At 47.3% G+C, this 22,220-nt stretch overlaps 2 long non-coding RNA genes across 3 annotated transcripts; one reads left to right on the plus strand and one right to left on the minus strand.

Moving 5' to 3' along the window:
• Positions 1-4,083: 4,083 nt before the first annotated feature.
• On the minus strand, positions 4,084-12,584 carry LOC116664189. 2 transcript variants are annotated; one of them, XR_004320560.1, is made up of 3 exons: positions 11,452-12,584; positions 10,514-10,611; positions 4,084-5,606 (listed from the first exon to the last, which is right to left on the minus strand). It is a non-coding gene; the product is annotated as an uncharacterized LOC116664189 (long non-coding RNA). The 2 variants fall into 2 exon arrangements; XR_004320561.1 differs by having other exon boundaries at positions 10,514-10,737.
• Positions 12,585-16,871: 4,287 nt separating this feature from the next.
• On the plus strand, positions 16,872-20,707 carry LOC116664187. Its single transcript, XR_004320557.1, has 3 exons — positions 16,872-16,985; positions 17,340-17,470; positions 20,012-20,707. It is a non-coding gene; the product is annotated as an uncharacterized LOC116664187 (long non-coding RNA).
• The last annotated feature ends 1,513 nt before the right edge of the window (positions 20,708-22,220 follow it).

Genomic DNA, 22,220 nt, shown 5'->3' on the forward strand with positions numbered 1-22,220 from the left:
AATAACCTTGGAGAAAAATAATAGTAAAGTCTTGCAAGCTGGGCTATGTTGTGGTTAATTCTCCCCTGGGGTACCTGAAATCAAACACTTCTCACTGCTGAGAGGGTAAATGTCCTTCCAAGCTCCTCCCTTCTAGATAAGAAATATATGGTAACCCTACTACAAGGTCACATAGCTATTAGTTAAGTGGTGCAATCAGGGTTTGATTGACTCCAGTGCCCACAGTCTTGTAGGAAAATAAACCGAGATTCAAATTACCTACTTTAAGGGAGGAAATGCTCAGTGCCCCAAGAGAGCTGCGGCTGCAGGCAGGATTATGGGGCTGTAGTAGAGGGGCAATCCTTCCCAGCTGGAAGCGGGAATGGACCAGAGGAGAGGGCTGCACTAGCTGAGGCTGCAGGATGGGTAGTCTTTAGGTGTGTGGAGATGGAGCAGCGAATGGCGGTGTGAGCCAGAACGGAAGAGGCATGCTTGGTTCTCCAGGGATTTGGTGGCTCTGGAGTGAAATCCACATGGGAGGGTGGTGAGAGATGGCCCTGGACAGGAAGTTGAGGGCCAGGCCGTGGAGAGTGGTGGAGACACCAGAGTGAGGGTTTTAGACTTTGTCTTGGGCAGTGGGAGGTCCTCGAGTGACAGTGACAATAAGTAAGACAACAGGACCACTCCCCACCAAAGGCCACCAAGGCTTCATTTTCAGCAGGAAGTCTCCGAAGTGAGACCCAGTGAGAAAGACGCAATGCCAGGACTTGCTGGAGGGAGTCCCTGAAAAGAAGGAGTGCCTGGGAATGTCAGGGGCTGTTTCTTGGACATTTGTGTCCCTGTTCCTAACCGCTTCCGTCAGTGTAGACAGCAGCGGCAGGCAGGGGCCCGAGAGCTTTCTGGGCTGATTGATTCAAAAATACAAACTGGGATTCAGTCTGACCCTGAACCATGCTTCCAGCCTCACCTCTGTGTTGCCCTCCCCACAGCAGGCCGGTGCACACCCACCATGGCCTCCCACCCTTGTCCACTCGATGATCTAGTGACCGCCTGCCGCTCTAGGGCGCCTCCCCCAGTAGCCCCACCCCACCTCCTCTGGGCTCCTGGCTGCAGGCAGATCCCTGTAAGAGCCCAGCACTGTTTCCTTGCTGCCTCCCGCACCCACCCCCCCCCTGCAATGGCCCTGGTACTTCTGGAGGGCACCTTACCCTCCACAATGTGACCCGTGCCCAGTTCAGTGTCTGGTGCTAAGGGGGTCTGGAAGTGCTGGTTGGATGAATGAAATTCTTCTCTCAAGGATGCCTTTAAAGTTGCTTTTCTTTCTGTAACCGGGGCAGTGGCTGGAACGGTTGGAATACGGCCTTAGTTTTCCTTCGATTTTACTCCTCTGCGTGTTGGCGACTCTCTTGCCATTTCTGGTCCTGGGGGACTCCACGTTGTAAATTCCCTCTGAGGTGTGATGCTTTCGGGGCTGCTGCGCTGTCTCCCATCTGTTCTCCCCATCCTGACCTGATCTCCTCTCCCTTCCTCTCCAGAACATTCCAGGACCACCAAGCACTGGTGAGTCAGACTTCTGACCATTCTCCCAATGGTCACTTGGCCGAATATGAGAGACACGGCAGCTCCCCTGAACCCCAATTAAACAAGAAAGATTTTCATCTCAGCAACTCCTCCTTAACGGGAGCCAAACCTCACAACATCACAACACCAGTGGGTCTCCTTGACCTTCAGCCTCCCATGCCCGTCACTTAAGATGAGGGCTTCTGAATCGTTCAACTAATTTATTACACAGGAAGGGAGTTGGCATTAAGGGGTCTTCACTGAGTAGCCTTTTCAAATGATGAGATCACTTTTTGTTTTTGTCTTAATCCAACTACAAACTCTTGGGCTTAAAACCCTATATTTAGCATGCTCTTGCAAGCTCCCTAGTCAATTTCAAAACAACATGGCAGTTACTCTGTTGGCTGTGAGCAAGCTCACTTAGATTGAGGCTGGGCCACCTTAGCTGTGGCCCTGAGGGTTCTGGGAGTCCCTTTGGGCCCTAACTGAGGGTTTGGTCTTGGGCTGGGTGCTGGGAGCATGGCGGAGGCTGAAGAAGCCAGCATAACTCAGATGTCTCCTTGTCTCCTGAGGGCCCCCTGACATCCACTCTGTCACAATTTGACTTGGGTCCCCCACAGAGTGAGACTTGGGTTACCTGCCTCAGGATCTCAGCCAGAGCCCCATTTGGAAGCCCAGGAGATATGAACAAGTCGTACCGTAGACATTCACCAACATACCATGATTTGAACCTACTCACTCCACACAGAGATGAGCCCTAAAAACTCCTTTCCTACAGAACAGCCCAGACAACCCATTCTGGCCTCAAAAGCCCCAACCCACCTTTCCACCTCCCATCTCCTGGGACTCACCTCATAGATTTGTTTCTGTCACACAGAACAAGCAAAAATTTCCTAGTGTTCTCTAAGCCTTTCCATCTCCACGCCTTCACTTCTGCTCTTTTCTCTGCCAACAATGCCATACCAGTTATCTTCCTTTTTTTTTTTTAATGAAGGTACTAGGGATTGAACCCAGGACCTCATGCATGCTAAGCATGTGCTCTACCATTGAGCTCTACCCATCCCCCTCCAGTTATCTACTAACATAACAATTTTACCACAAACTTAGGGGCTTAAAATAATACACATTTAATATCTCATCACTTCTTGGTCTCATCTCAAGATTCAATGGGAGAAGGATCCACTTCCCAGTTTACATGGTTGTTAGTAGGATTCAGGCCTTTGCAGGTGGTTGGACCAAGCCCCTCAGCTTCTTGCTGGCTGTCAGTCAAAGGTTGCCCTCATTCCTAGCTGGCTATTGGCCAGAACCTGCACTAGGTTCCTTGCCATATGGGCTTCCCCAAAAGAGCTGCTTGCTTCTTCCAAGCCAGCAAGGGAGAGGGTCTTCTAGCAAGACGAGCATTCCAATCTCATGTCATGTAATTGTGGAAGTGACCTCAGTTGTCTTTGTGTATTCTAGTGGTTAAGAAGCAAGTCACAAGTCCTGCCCACACTCAAGGGAGGGGTTTGCACGAGCATGAACGTCAGGAGGAGGGCATCACGGGGCCACCTCAGCATCCATCTGCCACACATGCCCTTCTCCCAATCTCCCTATCACTCTGAGTCTGAAGAGAATTTCATGAAACTTCCTTTAACCATCCCAACCAGAATTTTCTCTCTTTTCTGAGTGCCCACACAGCTTTGCTTGAATTGTACTTTGGTATTTCATTCAGGCATTTAACAAATACATTTTGGGTATCGACTATATGCCTAGTGCTAGAGGTAGTGTGGTTAAGGCTTCAAGTTCTGGAATCAGAGGCTCTCAGTCCAAAGCCTGTATCCACTGCTTCATGCTGGGCCTCAGTTTACTCACCTGTGAATAATCTTAGCAGACGCGTAGAGTTAGGAGTCAGGTTGAAATCACCATGTCAGAAGCTTACGTGGAACTGGACTCATAGTAAGAAATCAGTAATAATTAAACCTTCTTTTAGGTGCTATAAGTGATTCCATAGGATGTTGTCCTGCCTTATCTGAGCCCACGTAGCCTGACTTTTTCATGAGCGTGTATGTGTGTGCCTTACCTCCAGCAGGCTGTCTATGACTTCCCTGAGGACAGACCCCAGTATCAGTCCCACCTGTCACCTCAACTGCACTTAGCACAGGGTCTGGAACCCTCGAGGCTTCAGTGACTGGGGATGGGCGTCAGTGGTCTCTAACCAATGCCCATGGTTAGTGCATCATCGTCATCACAGCCAGTGTGACGCCAGTCCTCACTTTCCACAGTGTACCTGCATCTCCGGTCTGCCAGCCTCCCCGTCTGCAACGTGTAGCGTATCCAGATTCAGAATTATGAGACTGATGAGAAGTTACCACAGGCTGAGTGTTCCGCCTCCCTCCGCCCCTGCTAGCTGTGTGGCAAATGCAGGTGGCCAGAGCGTCTTGTGGCTGAATTTCTCAGCAGAACAGGGAGCTGGGGCTGGGAGCAGGTGGGCAGATGTGAAGGGTGGTGGCTGAGAGGCAAGAAGAGCCACGCCTCTGAAAACACACGGTGGACGTTGGCCTTTCATTTTTTTTTTTTTTTTTTTTTTTTTTGCAGGCCCAGAATCTAACCTCTCCTTTCCTGTTTTGCAAGAACCCTCATTATGTGGGTCTTCCTGGGAGGCAGGGCCCTGGCTCACACAGAGAAAGCTCAAGGCCCAGCCTTCCCGTTCCACATCCTGGCCTTCAGGGCCTGGACACTGGGGCAGACTTTGCCTTTGGGCTGCCAGCTCAGATTAGTTCAGAACAACCCTGGTTACATCAGGTTATCTCAGGAGTCCTAGACGGATAAAGAGACCAACCCAGCAAGCATATCTCCACCCCATTTCAAGCCTCTGAAATGTCTGTCCGTCCTGGGGCCATGAAGGATGCGGTTCAGAGCAGAATCAAAGCAGGTGTGTCCTTTGCAGCGAGCTGGCCGGCCTTTCCTCAGCTCATGCTTTGATTCTCAGTCTCCTCTATTTTTTTTTCTTTTTTCTTTCTTTCTTTTTCTTTTTTCTTTTCTTTTCTTTTCTTTTTTCTTTCTCTTTTTCTTTCTTTCTTTCTTTTTTTTTTTTTTTTGCAGGGCAGTTGAGGGAGAGAAGAAAACAATTAACTGCTGCATTTACTGTCTGGGCCCACACCCAGCTCGTCAGGGCTGTGTTCACAGCCTTCCCGTGCCAAGTGTGTCACCAGGGCCTAACTGCAACCTCCAAGACAGGGAGTGGGGCAGGGAAACTGGGCCATAAGAAAGTCAGAAAAGCAATTAAAAAAAAAGAAGTGCCAACTTATAACAACTAAGATTCTCAAACTGGAAAGAACTCTGGAAATAGAATCAAAGAGCTGGCATCCAGCTCAAGAGTTGTCTGGTCAAAAACCCCTGCTACGGCAGACTGTGTCCATGGCCTGCCCAGCGACACCCCCTTCTTCCTTGCTGACAGCACCCCAATTTTGTTCAGGTACTGAGTGCCCAGGTGTTTCATGGGTATTCCCCACACTCATTGACCAATTTAAGCTAATGAAGCTAATCCCTCTCTCTTTGCTGGTGACTGGAGGAGGCACACCAATGCGACTCCACTCTGGCCAGTGAGGTATAAAAGGAAGCCTGTGAGGGCTTCTGGGAATATTTCCTTCATTTGTAAAAAGAAACTCAGTACCTGCTCCTTCCTGTATTTGGGGGGGTGTGTATGAGGAGATGGTACTCCCAACTGTGGCTGGACCATGAGGGGAAACTCCAGAGTACCCCAGAGACGCTGTCCCAGAGCCCTGACATCCTTGATGTGCTACGTCATCTACCCAATTTTATTAGGTAACAGGACTTCTTATTACGATAGATAACAAATTCATTACTGTTAAAGCAACGTTTAGTCTGTGGTTCTGTCAGTTGCAGCCTTAAGCCTCCTAACTGACAAGCTTGCCCACACTCCCTTCACGGGTCTCTGCCAGAACACCTCCAGGAACCGAGCGCTCACTCCCTTCCTCCCTCAAGCAGAGACTGGTTATTAGGATGTCCTCGCTGATAACAGTCAGATCCTGGGAACTAAGCCCATGATGGAGGCCGATTTCTTCCCCCTGGAATCAGAAAGAACAAGTCATCATCCTCTTTCCCAAGACTTCTCTGTAGGCCTTAGAGGACAGCTTCCATGTGTATCTGTGTCTTGGTTTTTGCCATCTTTTCAGCTCACTGAGAGCCACTTTGCCCAAGGCTGGCTCGAATTCCTAAATCCGCCATCTTACTGATGAGAAAACCAAGGCTGAGAGAGGGGACAGGCCCTGCTAAAAGTCACCAGGCAGGCAGAGCCTCTCAGTAATGGTAGGTAGATGGTGATAATGCCGTGGGAATGGTACCGCAATAAGAGTTATCCATCATTTGTAACTGGGGAGGGATCAAGCAGCCTCATGGAAGGAGGGAGTATTTGAGCTTGACCTTAAACTCTAAGCAGTACTTTTAAAAAAAGAAGAGAAAGAGAGAGAAGAATCCAAAAGTAAATCCAACAATGACTTCCACAACAATGTCAACATTGCCTCCTTGAGTAATTTTCCTGGCAGAGAGCTAAGCACCTTGTTAGACAGCCCATCCCTTCTAACTCTTAAAAATTTCTTTCTTAAGCCAAACTGAGCCTGCTTCTGTGTGTCTCGACCATTGGTCCTAATTCTGCCTTCCAGGCCTTTAGAGAACAGGGCAACTGCCTCACCCCCACAGCATACCTTTGTCGTGGGGCAGGTCCCAGACTTTCCACTTCCCCAGGCTGAATACCCCAGTTCTTCCGGTCATTTGCCACAGGACGTTGCTTCAGAGTGCTCATCATTAACCTTGAGACAGGCCCTAATTTGTTGATGTTCCTTAAAAGTGGTTGCCCAGAACCGAGCATAACACTCCGGGGTGGTCTGCCAATGAGAACCGAAGCCATGGCACCCACTCAGCTTACGGTCTCTATTAATCATTCTACTATCTTCATCAACATAACTTTATGAGCCATTTCAGAAAACTCGTCATTAACCATTCTAGAAACCTCTTTCCCAGCAAGATAAAAGTTGCAGATAATTTATTGTTCATGGCAAGAGCTTCCTGAAACACTTACCAACTCATTAATAGAAAGCAACAAATGACAATTTCCACCTTTCTGAACCCCTTGCCTCAAAGTCTTTGCCTTGCTGTGACCATCAGTCCTAAACGAGTATGTCACAAGCCTTACCCAGTCCTAATCAGGCGCTGCCTTTCCCCTGCAGTTGTAAGACTCATCTTAAACAAGATTTAGAAATCCCAGTAAGTATCTTGACTTTGTCCGACTTCCTCCAGGACACTCCTAAGACCCTGTTGAAGTAGAACCCTCCCTCACTGCAGTAGGAATAAACTCAGTGTTTTCTCATCAGCAGGTTGCTTCGGTGGTATCTTGGGGAGCCAGCATTCTACACCAGCAACCAATGGGAAAAGAAGGACCCTCGCCTCCCTGACCGATCCTAGCTCACTGGGGACCATCCCCTTCCAGTCCTCTGGCCTCCCAAGTCCCCTCAGCACGGACTGTGAGGAAGCTCCTCCCCTCAGGATTTCCAAAGGGCTCTGGGCCGTCTCTTCCCAGGCTCTCCCCTTGCAGCTTGGGGGTTTTTCTGGAGCTTGAGAAAGGAGAAGCCATTAAATTGCCTGATATGCCCCTCTAGTCACCCATCCCCCACTCCCCACCCTCATTTCACTCAATTGCCTTCTCTCTCTCTCCCAAGACACAGAAAAAAGGATATAGAAATATCAGTAGACATATAGACAGGGAGAGAGTGCTTTTTAGTCCCGGGGGCCTCCTTTATCATGTTCTCTTAGCATTTTCTCACTCCGTTCTGAGCTTTCACAAGCCTACCCCAGAATGGTCACACTCAGGTTTTTAGCACACTCCTAACTGCCTTTTATTTTTCTTGGGGAACTTTCAGGCCACACTTTTTGTAGCAGCCCACATTCCTTTGGATTAGCTATGGAACAATTGCTATATAAATAAATGAATCTGGGAAATGAACTCCAAAGGCATCCTGCCTGATGTATGACCTTGAGCTGGGTGACCTTGGGCAAGTGCCTCACCTTCTGCCCACCCCCCACCTCCCGACAAGGAGGGGGCTGGGCTAGATGATCTTCAAGGGCCCTCTGGCCCCTTGAGATCCTGCAGTTCTGATTCCATGCCTAAGGGAGAAGGCATTGGAAGGAAAATGTGCCTTTTGTTCTTAATTATAAAAACAAAACATACTTGCAGAACAAAAGCATGCAAAACCTAAAAGGTCGGTGATTCCTTCCTTCTCCCCTCAGTCCTCCTGGAGTGAGTCTTTTGGGGGCAGTTTTTTATTTGCCAGGCACACTCAATGCATGCTTTTTGATGTTGACCTCAGTGCCCCCAATTTGCTAGGATAACGAAGGACTGTTCTGAGAGGAAACAGTGTCTATTCTTATAGTTTCTCTTTTTCCTGGAGGAAAATTGCAGAATTTTTTGTGTTAAGAGTTGCGCAGCGCTGCTACCTGGGACCTCACCAATGTCTTTGTCAGAAAATAGGACACAGAATCCTGGCCTTAACCCAAGACTTGGATTTGCAGGGACTGAGACTTCAGGAGAATCAGTGACCAGGGTGCTGACTGTCCCTCAGTAGCCGTGGCTGGACAGTCAAGCCCAGAGCCTAAGACAGTAATACTGACCTCAACACCTTGCTCTTCCCACAAAACATGAACATGACCTTCTTGTGTGTTTAAATTTTTAATCACTGGCGTTGCACTCTGTAGCAGAGAACTTGGATAACGCAAATTGCTGGAGCATAACGCAGAGATATGCTTTGTTATCCTCCATTCTGGGGAAGCAGCCCATCAGAGAGAGAAGGACCAAGGGCACAGGCTACTGAAGTTCTCAGTCACAAGCTTAACTCCTTAGCTCACTGCTGGCCTCAAGGAAGGTCAGATCCGAGGCAGGAGGAGTAAACGGGACCCAGCATGGCCACAGGAGGGAAATTGCGACAAGGCCATGCAGATGTGGGTGTGAGGTGTGGCTTGGTGATGAGGAAGGGGCAGGTGCTGGGAGAGGCATGCAAGGGAGCGGGAGTAACTGGACTAACTGGAGGAGGGCTGGGCCGCAGGACACTGCGGGCTGAATTTGGCCCATGACAGAGCCACATCACACCACCAGGCCTGGGCCTTGGTCCCTGAAGGACCTGGGGAAGCTCACTGGAGGTTACAGAAGTGGAGGGCAAAAAAGCACAGGATGTTAAGACACTTGCGATAATACTGCTCACCCATTCATTCATCCATTCACTCTACAAATGTTTACTGAGCCTTTTCTACATACAAGGCACTATACTAGGCTCTGGGAGTATCATGGTAACTGAGAGATATGTGGTTCTTGTTCTTATAAAGTCTTCGGTTTAGTGAAGGAAGCAGACATTGAGTTAATTTCAAGGTGTGGTCAGGCAGAGGGGTAGGACTAGAGGGGGTGGGTATGGACAGGGTCAGAGAGTGACCCGCATTGCAAGTGAGAGGGTAGAGGGAGCAGGTGTCTGCAAAGAACTAACTCACGTGGGATGGGGTTGAGGAATGTTAGCCTGATCCTGGGGAGAGATGATGGCCGCAGGGTAGGAGTGGTAGCTTCTAGGAGAGTCTGGCCTCTACATCTAGCTGGGTTGGTGCTGGATTGGACGTGTAGGGAGTGGAGAGTGGGGAGTCGTGGATGACCTCTGGGTTTATGGCTTGGGGGACTGGGTGAGGTTGGGGTAGGATTGGGGAGCAGGGGCCAGGGAGATGCCTCACACAGTCTCTTCAGCTCCAGATCACACAATCATGTGACCTCTGATTCCAAGATGGAGATCAGAGGCTTTTTGGAATGAGAGTGCTTCCTCTCTACAAAGCTACTAGGAAGGAGTTAGTAAATTTCCTGCGCTTCCAGAGCATTAATTCATTCTCCATGTTCTCTTCTCAACAATGATTTGAGATTAATTAGGAACTGGAATTTGGAAGGGGAGACTCAGGAGCACTTCCTTAAAAGGGAGTTGGGTGAAGTCCATGGGAAGCCAGGTCTCCAGGAGCGACAGGGAGTGGGCCAGTGCAAAGCATCTCAACAACCCTGTGGGAAAATCCATTCTTCCCATGACCTCACCTGGCAATGGCTGTTCTATACACTCAGTTTCCTCATCTGCCAAATGGAGGCAGTCATCTCACAGGATTGCGGAGAGAAATAAATCAGACAAGTCCTGTCATAGCCCCAAGCACCACCCTAAAGGGCAGCTGGTACTTGGTCAATATTAGCTTCCATCCTTCACCCTCGGCCTCAACCAGCCCCTGTGGGACAGGGGATATTATCGACTGCCCTGGCTCACCATGCGGAGTGAAGCAAGTATGTTAAAGCCCTTGACGATCTGCACAGTATTATGCAAACACAGGTGTAATTACCATCAAGATGATGGTGACTCATGGTAATAATTATAGTGAAATGTGACCAGGGGGTCAGTAGGCTGGTAAACAGTGGGGATAGATGGGAGTCCCTATGCAGCAAATGTGGGTGGGAACAGTATGGCTGGATAGAGAGAGCTTGGGACAAGGTCAGAAGGACTTGAGTTTGAATCTTGATGCTGCCACTACTAGCTGTGTGACCCTATGAAACTACTTGACCACTCTGGGTCTTAGCTTCTCACTTGAACAATATGGGTGTACCATCTAGCTCATAGGGTTGTCCCCAGCAAGCAACCTAACATGTAGAGCTCCTGGTACCCACCAGGCGGAAGAACACAGTGTCCACTCCAGGTAAAGGAGTAATTTAACCTCATGCTGCCTCAGGTTCCTCATCGTTGGAAAGTGGATATTAACAGTACCTGCTTCCTAGGTTTTGATGACTAAATCATATACTATGAAGAAACTATATACAACACCTGAGCTAGTCAATGTTAATTATTACCAAAATAGATGCTCTAGGGAGTTGACCCTGCCCCGACTCCAGGCCTCCTCTGACTTTACCTGTGGTACTTACCTACAGGAAAAATGCTCCTTTAGAGCAGGAAGGTCTTGGATTCCAGAGAGAGTTCTGTACCATCTCATAGTCCCTGTAGGGAGCAGCCTGGAAGTCATCTGGAAAGTATAGCTGGACTCAGGATCTTTTGGTAACCTTGGCAGAGCTTGTAATGCTTTTACAATTTAAGGCCTATTCATCTGCTCTAGGTAGTAGAGCTAGCTCCTGTGTAAGTCAGTGTTCCCCTGAGAAGCAGAAACAAGATATGTATACGTATTTATTTATTTTAAGGAATTGACCTCCCCTACCTCTGATTTTGGAAGCTTAGTAAATCCAAAATCTGCAGTGTAGTCCAGCAGGCGAGAGACCCTGGGAAGAGTCGCAGTTTGAGTTTAAAGAATTCCTATTGCTCAGAGGAGGTCAGTCTTTGTTCTAGTCAGGCCTTCAACTGATTGGATGAGGCCCACCCACATTATGTAGGGTAATTTGCTTTACTTAAAATCTACCAGTGTAAACTTTAATCTCATCCAGAAAAAAGAAAGATAAAGAGAAAGAAAGAAAGAAAGAAAGAAAGAAAGAAAGAAAGAAAGAAAGAAAGAAAGAAAGAAAGAAAGAAAGAAAGAAAAAGAAAAGAAACAAACAAATGAAAAAACACCTTCACAGGAAGCAGTCACAATAATGTTTGAAGATTTGGGCACCATGGCCTAGCCAAGTTTACAGACACATAAAATCAACCATCACAGCTCCTTTCTTCCACTTTTCTTCTTTGTTAAAACTTCTGGATTCTAACTAAGACTTTGGGAGAAACAGGAACCTCCTTAACTTCCCATGGACCCAGGACAGATCCTAAGATCCTGTAAGGCTCACCCACTTCCTTTGAGATGACTTAGTATCAGCCTAGAGGATCATCAGTTGCAACTAGAGTTGGAGAAGCAGACCAGACAAGTGGAGTAACTTACCACAGGTCATACAGCAGAGGCAACCCCACAGCCTGGGGCTCCTGACCAGCTCCACATTCTCAGAGTGGGTGTTGACTCCACTCGCCTAACCCCGAAAAGAAGAGCTCTTTGATGTCTACAGAGGCCTCTGGGTGTTCACTGCCATGTCTCTGAAAGATCAGCTGTTCCCAAAGGGAATCCTTCCAACCTTTTATTTCCAGCACACTCTTTTTCTTCCCAGAGGTATTTCTTCCTGCTGAACTGGACTGGATTCGGTTCAATGACATTAATTTGCACTGAGGAGACGTTAGTGATTTTCCTCCTTCAGATGGCAGGAGGCTTCCTGAAGCTTATGGTCAGATACGCTTTTCCTCTGCAGAAGTTTCCTCAGAAGAATCACAGAATCTTGGAATAGGCAAGAGTTTCTAGAAGAGTTTAGTTTATCCAATGCCTTTACTTTGTAGATGAAGGCTCAAAAGACCCAGGGTAGGGAAATAATGTGCCCCAGACACCAGGAAACACAGCTAATCAGTAGCTCTCACCGTGTTTTTCTCCCTTATCTGGACTTGGTCTCAAGAAGGAGGAGCCTGGGTCTGTCTGCGGTAAGGGAGTGGAGAGGGCGGGTCCACTGGAAGCCGTCTCATAGTCTAGGTAAGATGCAGTGTGGGCTGGACTCTGCAGCTGCAGGATGAGTGGGAAGGATGAAGGCTGAGCATTGTATTCAGAGACAATTCTGAGAGAGAACTGAAGGGCATAGTGACTGGTTAGATGTGATAAGGGATGGATGGAGCTCAGGGTTCCTGTCTTGGTTGTTGGATGGATAGAGATCACTACCCAGGACCAGGGAAATGGGTTGGAGGTGGGAGTTACAGAGGATGGGCAATGAACTTTGGATGCTTTAGGGGAGGTATTCATGGGATGTCCAGAGGAGACTGTCTGGTAGGCTGTGGGATGTGTGGGCCTGAAGCTTAGAGCACAGGACTGAGCATAAGATGTGGGATTCCACCAGCATGTTCTGGAACTGAACCCATGAGACAAAGTCTCCACCTGGAGAGCTCATGTCCAGGTAAAAGCAGAACCAGAGCAACTCCCAGGTCAGAGCTCATTCCACGAAGCCGTATTTCCAAAGAGATACCTCCTTAAAAAGGGTTTCTGGGTTTATGGCCCACGTTCTCAGGCATCTCCTCCTTTAACCAACATCCTATATGTCTGTAGATGGGACATTTCCCTCCCTATGCAAGAGGCAAATGTCCCTGGGTTTTTAGGAGCAGCAAGTCTGTTTGCTGCTTTCTGACTTGGTAAAGAGTTTCCTTGGAGTGTTGAGAGCTTGGATGTGGAGGGTACAGGTGCGACTGACACCTCAGTCTCCCTATCACCCATGGTGCTCCAGGCTGGGCAGAGCGTTCACTGAGGCCTTTGATCCCTCCCCACCCCAGGAGGCCCAGAGCCCTCACCGAAGGTATAGAGCAGCCACTGAGAGGCTAAGTGGCTTTCTCCGGGGCCCTGAGTGCAGCCTAAAGAGACAATGTCAGTAATTTGTCACCTTGAGTTCTTTCCAGCTGCTTGGCAATTCATGTAAGATCCCCAGTGAGTATGTGTCCTGCTTTCTGGTAGGTTTCAAAAAAAAATGGAGGTCAAGAGAAAATGAAGGCATTGGTGAGATTTCTTAGATCAGTTGGCTTAACCATTTAAAAGAATTTTTTAAAAATAACTCACCCTGAGTTAGCAGAAATTCCATTCAGAAGGACTTTGGCATAGTAGCACGAGGTAACAACTCTTCTTCTGAATTGTACATTGTTTATTCAGTGCCAACAATGAACCAGACAGGTGATGAGCTAAAGTAAACTTCCTGGAGCCCACACACATACAAACACACACACACACACACACACACACACACACACACACACACACACACAGCTCAGACATTAGGGAGTGACAGCAGCCTCATTTCAGAGTGGCCCCTTCAACAAGGAAGACTAAGAATGTTGGATCTAAGTCTCCAATTTGAAACCCAGCGCTCCTTTCAACATTGCATTAGAAGAAGCTGATGGCTACTGTGGTAGCTGGTCTCGAGGATGGCCCCAGTGACCCCTCTCTGTGGTTGACACCCTTGAGTAGGTACCTCCTGTGCTGAATCAGGGCTGACCCTGTGGAACCAAATGAGTGTGGCAGAGAAGTGATGCTGCCGCATGATTTCTGAAGTTAGGTCATAAGACTTCCAGCTTCTTGTTCTCCTAGGATGTTTGCTCTGGAAGAAACCAGCTGCCATGTAAGAAGTCTGACTTCTCTGAGCCTGCCATGCTGTGAGGAAGCCCAATCTGCCCACTTGAAGGGGCTACATGGAGAAAGAGATGCCAAGCTAGCCCCCAGATGTTCAAGCCATCTCAGCTGAGGACAAAACATGCAAGTAAAGAAGCCACTTGGAACAGTCCCATGCAGTCAAGTCTTCAGATGACTTCAGGACTATTTTATCTATTACTGTCATTACGACCAACTTTTATGAACCACCATATTACTGTATGTCAGGCAATATACTAACCATTCTACATTTATTATTCCAATTGATTTTCACAAGAATCCTATGAGACAGTGCTTATTCTTATTCACTTTACCTATTTTACATATTAGAAAGGTTCAGGGACATTAAGTAATAAGCCCAACATCACACAGCTTGTAAGTAAAAAGATTAGGATTCAAACCTCAACAATCCAACTCCAAACCTCATGCCATCACACATTGCTCTGCTCTGTGACTAGATACAGGTGACTCAGGGGACTGACTGCTAACGGATGGGCTCAGATGGGGGGATTTGCCTTGGAAAGTCTCACTTTGCCCAAAGAGCTTGTTCTGGAAGGTCTGAAGCAGCCATCTGGGTTCGTGCTGAGTCTTCCAAGGACAAGAAATCAGGGCTTTCTGAATTCATTCACATGCAGAAACAAATGGTTCTGACCTTTTCTTTTTAAAATGTTTTTCAAGGGAAGTCGGTGCTGCCAGCCGGGTCTAGATTGATGGCATCGGATGCTGAGAAGTGGAGCCTCCACTCAGCATTACTTCATTTGGCACCTTGGGTAAGATCAGCCAGAGACTCAGTGGAGCTTGCAAATGCCAGGTCGATTGCTTATTCAGAACACAGTCTCCACCCCTTTTCTCCCCACTTTTATTGCTTTTCTCATCTGTGGGACATTGAGGGCTGCTTTAGATTTCCTGTCCTCAGAGCAGAAGAGAGGGAAAGAGCAGGAATACAGTCCTATGAAATCAGAGGGCAGAAATGAGGACAGGAAATAAAGGGTAGGGGTGGAGGACCAGGTCTCTGAGTGAAGATGCATGAACCAACTCTGCTGGACACTCCAGGCTGGGCCCAGGGCAGATACCAGGTGGGAGCGACACAGTCCCATGTCCCCAATGACATGGCCCTTCGTGGGTAACTGGGAGACACAACGCTGGGCACCAGGGGCTGCGGCTCTGATTTGTGGTGGCAGGTCTTGTTCTGGGCTGAGTACTGAAAAGTGTTGCTCTTCTGTGAGTGCTGCTGGTTCTCCTCTCTCTTTCCTCCGGCTGGGCCTTTCCGTGGTGCCTGCTCCCCACGTACGCATGCTGTCCTCAGCGCACCCTGACACAGGCACGGGGTGAGAGACATGGACCAGGAATGACACTGGGACACAATGAGAGGCACAATATCTCCTCTACTGATGGGAGGAGATGTTAGCCTGGTGGGAAAGTTCTCCCCATTCCAGCCTGTGCCCTGCCCCCCAGCTCTCCATCCCCCTCCGGGTTCTCCCCTGCTTCCCCCAGCCCTCTGCCTGCCCAGCTTTCATCACAATAGGGGAAGCCTCTCTTCTCCACTCCCACTGTCATTGTATTCCCCAAACTTCAGTCCTTTAAGTACATTTTCCCCATTTTTCCCTCATAGCCACATACCATCTGTACTATTATTTACTTATTAGTTTTCTTTAAATTGACTCTTCCTTTATACTTTATTTATTTTATTTTATTTTATTTTATTTTATTTATTTATTTTATTTTTAATTGATTTTTAGAGGGGGAGGTATTTGGTTTATTTATTTGTTTTTAGAAGAGGTACAGAGGATTGAACCAAGGACCTCGTGCATACTAAGCATGCACTCTACCACTTGAGCTATACCCTCCCCCCTTAATTGATTTTAAAAGTAAAAATATATGATGGAAAACCATCATCAGGTAACATAAATGAAAAATGCCTGTACAAATGAATACAATAAAAAGCAAAACAGTGCCATTAAATTTTAGCTAAATATTGTTGTCTACCAGGATCAAAGCTTGAGACTTATCCCATGTTTATTAAAAGGAATGTTACTATCTGTTAAAAATGTGCCAATGAAAATTCTTCTTAAGGTAAACTTAAAAAGCCGAAGGGAATGAAACAGGAGAACTTCTTGCTATGCAATTTAATGCTATTCAGTCTCGGGCCTGTGTCTCCCTAAAATCATTTCTCCTCCCACCCGTGGCCTGTATTTCATGCTTTGATTGTCACTATTTTGCTCAGTCCTGCTGTGCTTTTAAAGACCAGTTCAGAGGCTCTTCTTGCCACTCCTGCTTATATCTTTCCCTCCTTTCTCTAAATATTTATAGTAATGGATATCATTTGATAGTGAACAGGTACCATTTATTATGACACATTATAACCTAATTGTCACCTAACTGTTCTAGGGCTCCATGTTCTATTTTTACAGGGTCTCACCATCCTAGAATACAGTAACTGTGAAGTTTATTTGGTGAGGGGTGTTGTCTGTCAGGGAGAAGGGGTGGGTGTGAAGGAAGAATGATGGGGATTTCACACAGTGTATTTCACGGTGCTGAGCACAAAGGTGATGTTTGATCTAACCCTGATGAATAAAATGTAATTCCTTGTTACTGCTAATTATAATTGTGTTGCTTTTAAGTTGATTTTTTTACCACTGTGTCAAATAATATTTCAGCTTGGCATGTCTATTTCATACAATGCACCATACCACACAGTTTGGGCGTAACAAAAGGAACTTGTAAGTTCACCTCCATCTTATACGAAGGCTGAGTTTTCTGGAGTTAGATATGCTAGAGAGGGATAGCTTTGGAGATTTATTAACTAACTTGATCCTTTACTCTTTTATCGATTCAGCAAAACTTGACAGAGCACAGACCACCTGACAAACACTAGAGGAATAAAAATAAAGAGTAAGTTGTGTTTCTGAGTCAGAGAAGCTCATATTTTAAAAAGAGAGAAGACGTGAAAAGCAATCATTACAATCCAATGCAAACGCAGTAATGTGGGGTATCCACTAAGGTCTACCGGAACCAAGAGACAGATTTCGATTCAGAGGAGGAGAGCTGGGAAAGTTGACACAAGAGAGATGACCTTTGAATTAAGCTTTGAAAATGAGCCAGACCTGTCGGAGAAAGGGCATGCCAGGCCAAAGAGTGAGCAGGAGCAAGGGCATGACAGCCTGCATCTGGGCATCGTAGAGGTGGCGGTGACTAGAGGTGGTGAGAGTATGGAGTGTCTGGAGAGGGGACAGGAGATAGAACTGGAGCGAGAGGTAGGGGCCAAACTGTGAGGGTCTTTATGTGCCTGGCAGTGGGGAGTTGTTCAAGGTCCTTAAGTAGGAACGTAAAACAGAGATGGTTAGTTACCTACTGCGATATTTATTCTCCCCTTTCTTCTTTCTTTTTTACAGAACATGCTGTTTAGCTTGGCCTATTAATTTCCAAACCAAAAGACAATATTCCTCAGCTTCCTATGCAGTGGGGGGCAGCCACATGAATAAATTTTGACAGGAAGGAAATAAGCAGAGTATTGTGTAGAACTTCTAGGAAGGCTGCCAAAAAGGTGATGAGTTAGCCAGGTGAGATCCCATCTCCCCTTACTCATTTTGTCTTCTTTTGATCTGCAGCTTGGACGTGATGGTTGGAGTTCCAGCAACCCTTTTGGACTTACAAAGTCACCTTGATGATGAAAACCAAAACTGAAAATGACAGAGGAGACAGAAGAGCCAGCAAACCTGTGTATCACCTTTTCTTTTAGGTGAGAAATAAAGAAGTTCTCATGTTTAAATTATTGTTATTTGGGGGTTTTATAATATTCAGCCAAACCTAATCTTAATAAATACAGGGAGTCATGACCTCTGATTGAAAGACTGTGTCTGATGACTCCAGTATCTGGATATGTTTTGAATCTGTTTATGTATATTTTTTTCCTCTTGGTTTTCATCGTTTGATTTTGCCTCATGGTATCCCTTGAAATTTTTGATCAAAAACCAAACATTGTATAGAACTTTACCACTGTTTTAAAAAGCAGTTACTAATCACATGTAGCTATTTGAATTAATGTTAAAAATTCAGTTCTTCAGCTGCACTAATCACATTGCAAGTGCCCACGGCCACATATGGCCAGTGGTTGCTCTTTTGGTCACTGCATATTCTAGAGCACTTCCATCACTGCAGGAAACAGACAGTGTGGGTACAGAGAATATATGATGCCCCAGCAGATATTATTTTCCTCCAGAGAGGAAACTCTTGCTTCTGACCAACAGTTAGGCTACCCCTTTGCTTTGATAGACCATCCACTCCAGCTTTGGTTTCTTTGGCCCCATGAGATTGTTGAATGCTCTGCTCAGCTTCTCAAATTCTAGCCTGCCACTCACAAAAGGGCAAATGCCTCAAGGAGGCCTCTGTCAGCTTACCTCCAAGTACTTCCCTCCTTTCCAGGATCTTGGCCCTTCACATTTTTGGTCTTGATAGCTCTTCAATGACTTCAAATGGATTTTTTAAAACAATATGTTTTGTCTAATTTTCTAGTTATTATTGGCAGGAAGTCTGGTCTGATATAAGCTAGTCCACTGTCACTAGAAGCAGAAGTCACACCTCTGTTTCAGGCATATGGCTCTGGGGCCAGTGCAGGGAAAGTCCAGCAGGATATTCTAGATGAGAGGCAGTGAGGGCTTGAACTAAGGACAAGCAGGGAAGGAGGGGACAGATTTGAGAAATCTGGCCAATTTAGGAAAGTAGAGTTAGCTGAAATCAGTCTCAGATTAGATGTGGGATATGAGAGAGAGGAAAAGGAAAAGGAATTCAAGGATGGCTTTTGGGACATGGCCCACAAATGTCTTGAGCAACAGGGTGGGTGCACCCTTCTAAGGGTAACCTCAAGATGTAGGGCCTGGGGAGAATTTGTTCTGGTGCCTTGGAGTGGCCAGATCAAGTGTGCTGTGTACAGTGCCCTGTGCCAGTGATGCTGGAGATGCCACCTTTTACGTCTGGTGGTCAGTGTCAGGGCAGAGCCTGCCCAAGCTGGTTCTGTAGCATGAGTTTAGTGTGATTCTGGCTGCTTAACCTTCTTCCTCTTCCTCACCCCCCTTTTTTTCTCCTCCTCCTTCTCCTCCTCTTCCTCTTCTTCCTTCTTCTTATTCTTTCTCCATACTCCTCCTTCTTTCTAGCTTTTCCAGCCTTTAGGGCTAGTCTCATACCCTTTGAACGACTCTGTTTTCTGTTTTTGGAGCCCATTTCTGTGGCTTGCAACCCAGAACTCATAAAGATGTGTACACTCATAACATCCAATTTGTACGTGACAGACGGCTTTCTCCCCATGGATTAAATTTCTCAATATAACTTATAAGCACATTTGTCCTATTTTTCACATATTCTCAGAAGTAATGGGAAAGGCCAGAACAGAGAGATGAAGAGTGGGGCAGAACGGCTATTTCAAGCCGTGGTAGTATAATGAATACCTATTGCTCAGTTGAAACTATGAGAATGTCTAATATTTCCCAGACATTATGTAGCCTGAGAAAGAAAGACAGCTTATGAGTTTTTATTAATCTAACCCCTTCATCAATCAAGGTGAGATGCTCCCCGCTGGGGATGCTGAGCTAATTCTAGGGACTCGGAATGTATGACTTCCTCCCAGCCTGCTGCCATGCTGATCAAGCAGAGGCCAGCCCAGCATCTGCCCTTCAGCTGGGGGCAGCAGGCCCTCCACTGGGCCTGCACAGGGCAGGTCTGACCTGAGTGCCAGCACTCTGCTCCCTGCAGGTCCTGGAGGCTGCCCGGGGAGCCAACCATTCAATCTTGCTGAGACAGGTGGTCTAAAGTCGAAGCCCAGGGGCTAGATTTAGAGGCCAGATTTAGGGTGTTTTTTGCCAGTTGCAGCCTATCCATAGTCGAGCTATTGGCTAGAAATCCCTGGGAGGCACTCAGCCGGGCCTGGGTTCCCCTTTTGGAACCAATGCTGTGGCTGGGCTGGCCCTTGTGGTTCTTGTTATGACTGCAAGTTGTCATCAGCAATAACTGTCTGTGGGGCAGACCATGAGCCTAAGGATTAAGGGCAAGTTCTAGGGAAGAGATTTGGATTTTGGAGTCCTTGGTCAGAGCTGACATCCATCTGATCACCCATACCCCAGACTCCCTGGTGATGGCCTGGCGCCGGCATGTGGGCTGCACCTGACCACCTCAGATCGGATTCCTGTTCATACTTACTCACCATCTTCTGCCAGGACCCCACCCCCCAGATGACCTACCCTGCCCTGTGGGCCCCTGTCCTCACAATCTGTCTCCCCCTGCCTCCTAGGAGCTGGAGTGCTGCCAGGGGCAATCCCGGCCATCTCAGTCCTCTAGCCGGGAGAAGACAAGGGCTCACAGTCTAAGGGGACTTCTATCTTCTCAGAGATGACTGTGTGGGCGAACTCACAGCCTCGTGAGGGCCACCCAAGAAGGCTACCAAAGCACATGTAAGGAAGGAGCGATTGTCAGAGGAAGTCCGTGTGTGCTGGAAGAACCCTGAAGAAGGTTGCATTAACTTAGGCCGTGGCCCAGAACCTGGCTCCCACCAGTGCTTAATTCACAACTTACCCACCTCCTCCCCTGCCCTGATCATGCTTTACTCATGCAGCCTTTTCCCCCTGGGATGGGAATCCCCCACGTCTCCTTCCCAGTGAACCAGGACACAGCCTTCAGCCAGTTCCACCATCACCTCCTCTGAAGTTTTCCCCAAGCCAGGATCGGTCCCCCTTCACTGGGCTCCCATGACCTCCTGGGCAGCCTTAAATCTGGGACCACTTAAGACATCCCCTGGAATCACGTGTTTGCTGGTCTGTCTCACCTGTCAGGCTGTAAACTTTGAAGGCCTTTTTCATATTTCTATGTCTGGTACCTAGTCCAGGGCTTGGCAAATAGGAACTTAATAACTATTTGTTAAATATGTACATGAATAAAAGAATTACAATAAAAGAATTAGGAAAATGCCTTGGTCACATCAACAGCAGACCTGAGTCCAGTCTCTCACTCCCTGAATCACCTTGGGCACCTCGCTCTCTCCTCTTCAGCATCCTCATCTATGAAATGAAGAAGGTGGAGCCAGTTCTTGGGGGTTGTGCCCTATGAACTGACCTCACCCTACTGCTTGCAGTCTGCAAATAGAGGGATCCCAAAGACACGAAGCTTTAATAACTCAAAGGCTTGAAGACTTTAAAATCTTGCTAAACCAATACACACAGGGAAGAGAGGTTGGGAGTAGCAGAGGGGAGAGGGAGGCATTGCAGGTGCGGGAAGCAAATGTACTCTCATGGTATGTATTGAGGTGCGGTGGGGGACTGGCTTTGTCCCCTTTGACCTCCCATCATGCACTAGGGTTACTTGTCGCATGTTCTGTGGAGACTTTCAGAAAAGTGGAAAATCTGTAGGGATGAATGACCAAGTCCCTTTGTGTCTCAGCTAGAGGAATGGAGGACAACAGGGCTGGCCCAGGACCTTGTGAAGGGTCTCCTGACTCTGAGTCCGGGACTTGCTGTGTGTCCCTGGTTTATTTGTGAGGCTTTAGAGGATGGACACGCCTGTCTTCCATATCTTCCAGGTGCTTCCTGCAGGGTTCTGTACCCAGAAGGTATTTCACAAACACTCAGCAGGAAAACACCATCAGCCAAAGAACCTTGAAGGATTCTGTTCAGCGTACCGAGCAGTAGCAGCCACTTTGGGGAGACTTGGGGAATTTTGCAAAGCTTTGGAGGCCTGGTACGGTTCATGGTGAACCCGTAGGAGTAAATTGCTTGCCTCTGTGAAATGAGTTAACTCTCCCAGGGCACTAAGCGGTTAGAGAAAGGAGTCATTCACTAAATGGCCCCTTCCTGCCACCCAGGAACAAATGTGCTTCACGTGGGCACAGAAATCACATCTCACAGGAACATTTCTAAAGAGAATCGTTTCAGCAGGGCTGTTAGAGTCGTGACTAGAGCCAGCACTGTGCCACCACAGCCAGCCAGCTCTTGAAAGAAGCGGCACCCCTTTATTTTCATTACAGGGACCTTAGGCCAGGGTGGAGAGAGACTGTGCCTGTGACAATTCAATGTTGTCTTTTCCCACCCAGTCATTCTCAGGACTGGGAAACTGAGGCCCAGAGAAGAGAGGGGACCCCTATAGCCATTCAGGGGTGGAGATGGGACAAAAGGACCCCTGCCTTCCAGGGCAGGCTCTGTCCTCAGCTAACCTCTGAGAGTCCTGGTGTGTCCTCCCTCTGGGTCACTAGGCTGTAATTGGATGCTCTTTGATTGCCCCTCATTATTTTTCTCTTAACGCTTAAAAAAACTTTGGCTTGTTTGTTTTACTGAAGTATAGTTGATTTACAATGTTGTGTTAGTTTCAGGTGTACAGCAAAGTGATTGAGATATATATATAGTCTTTTTCAGATTCTTTTCCGTTGCAGGTTATTACAAGCTATTGAATATAGTTCCCTGTGCTCTACAGTAGGTAATTGTTGTTTATCTATTTTGTATACAGTAGTTATA

The sequence above is a fragment of the Camelus ferus genome, chromosome 1 (assembly GCF_009834535.1).
Source record: "Camelus ferus isolate YT-003-E chromosome 1, BCGSAC_Cfer_1.0, whole genome shotgun sequence".
Classification (NCBI taxonomy): domain Eukaryota; kingdom Metazoa; phylum Chordata; class Mammalia; order Artiodactyla; family Camelidae; genus Camelus; species Camelus ferus.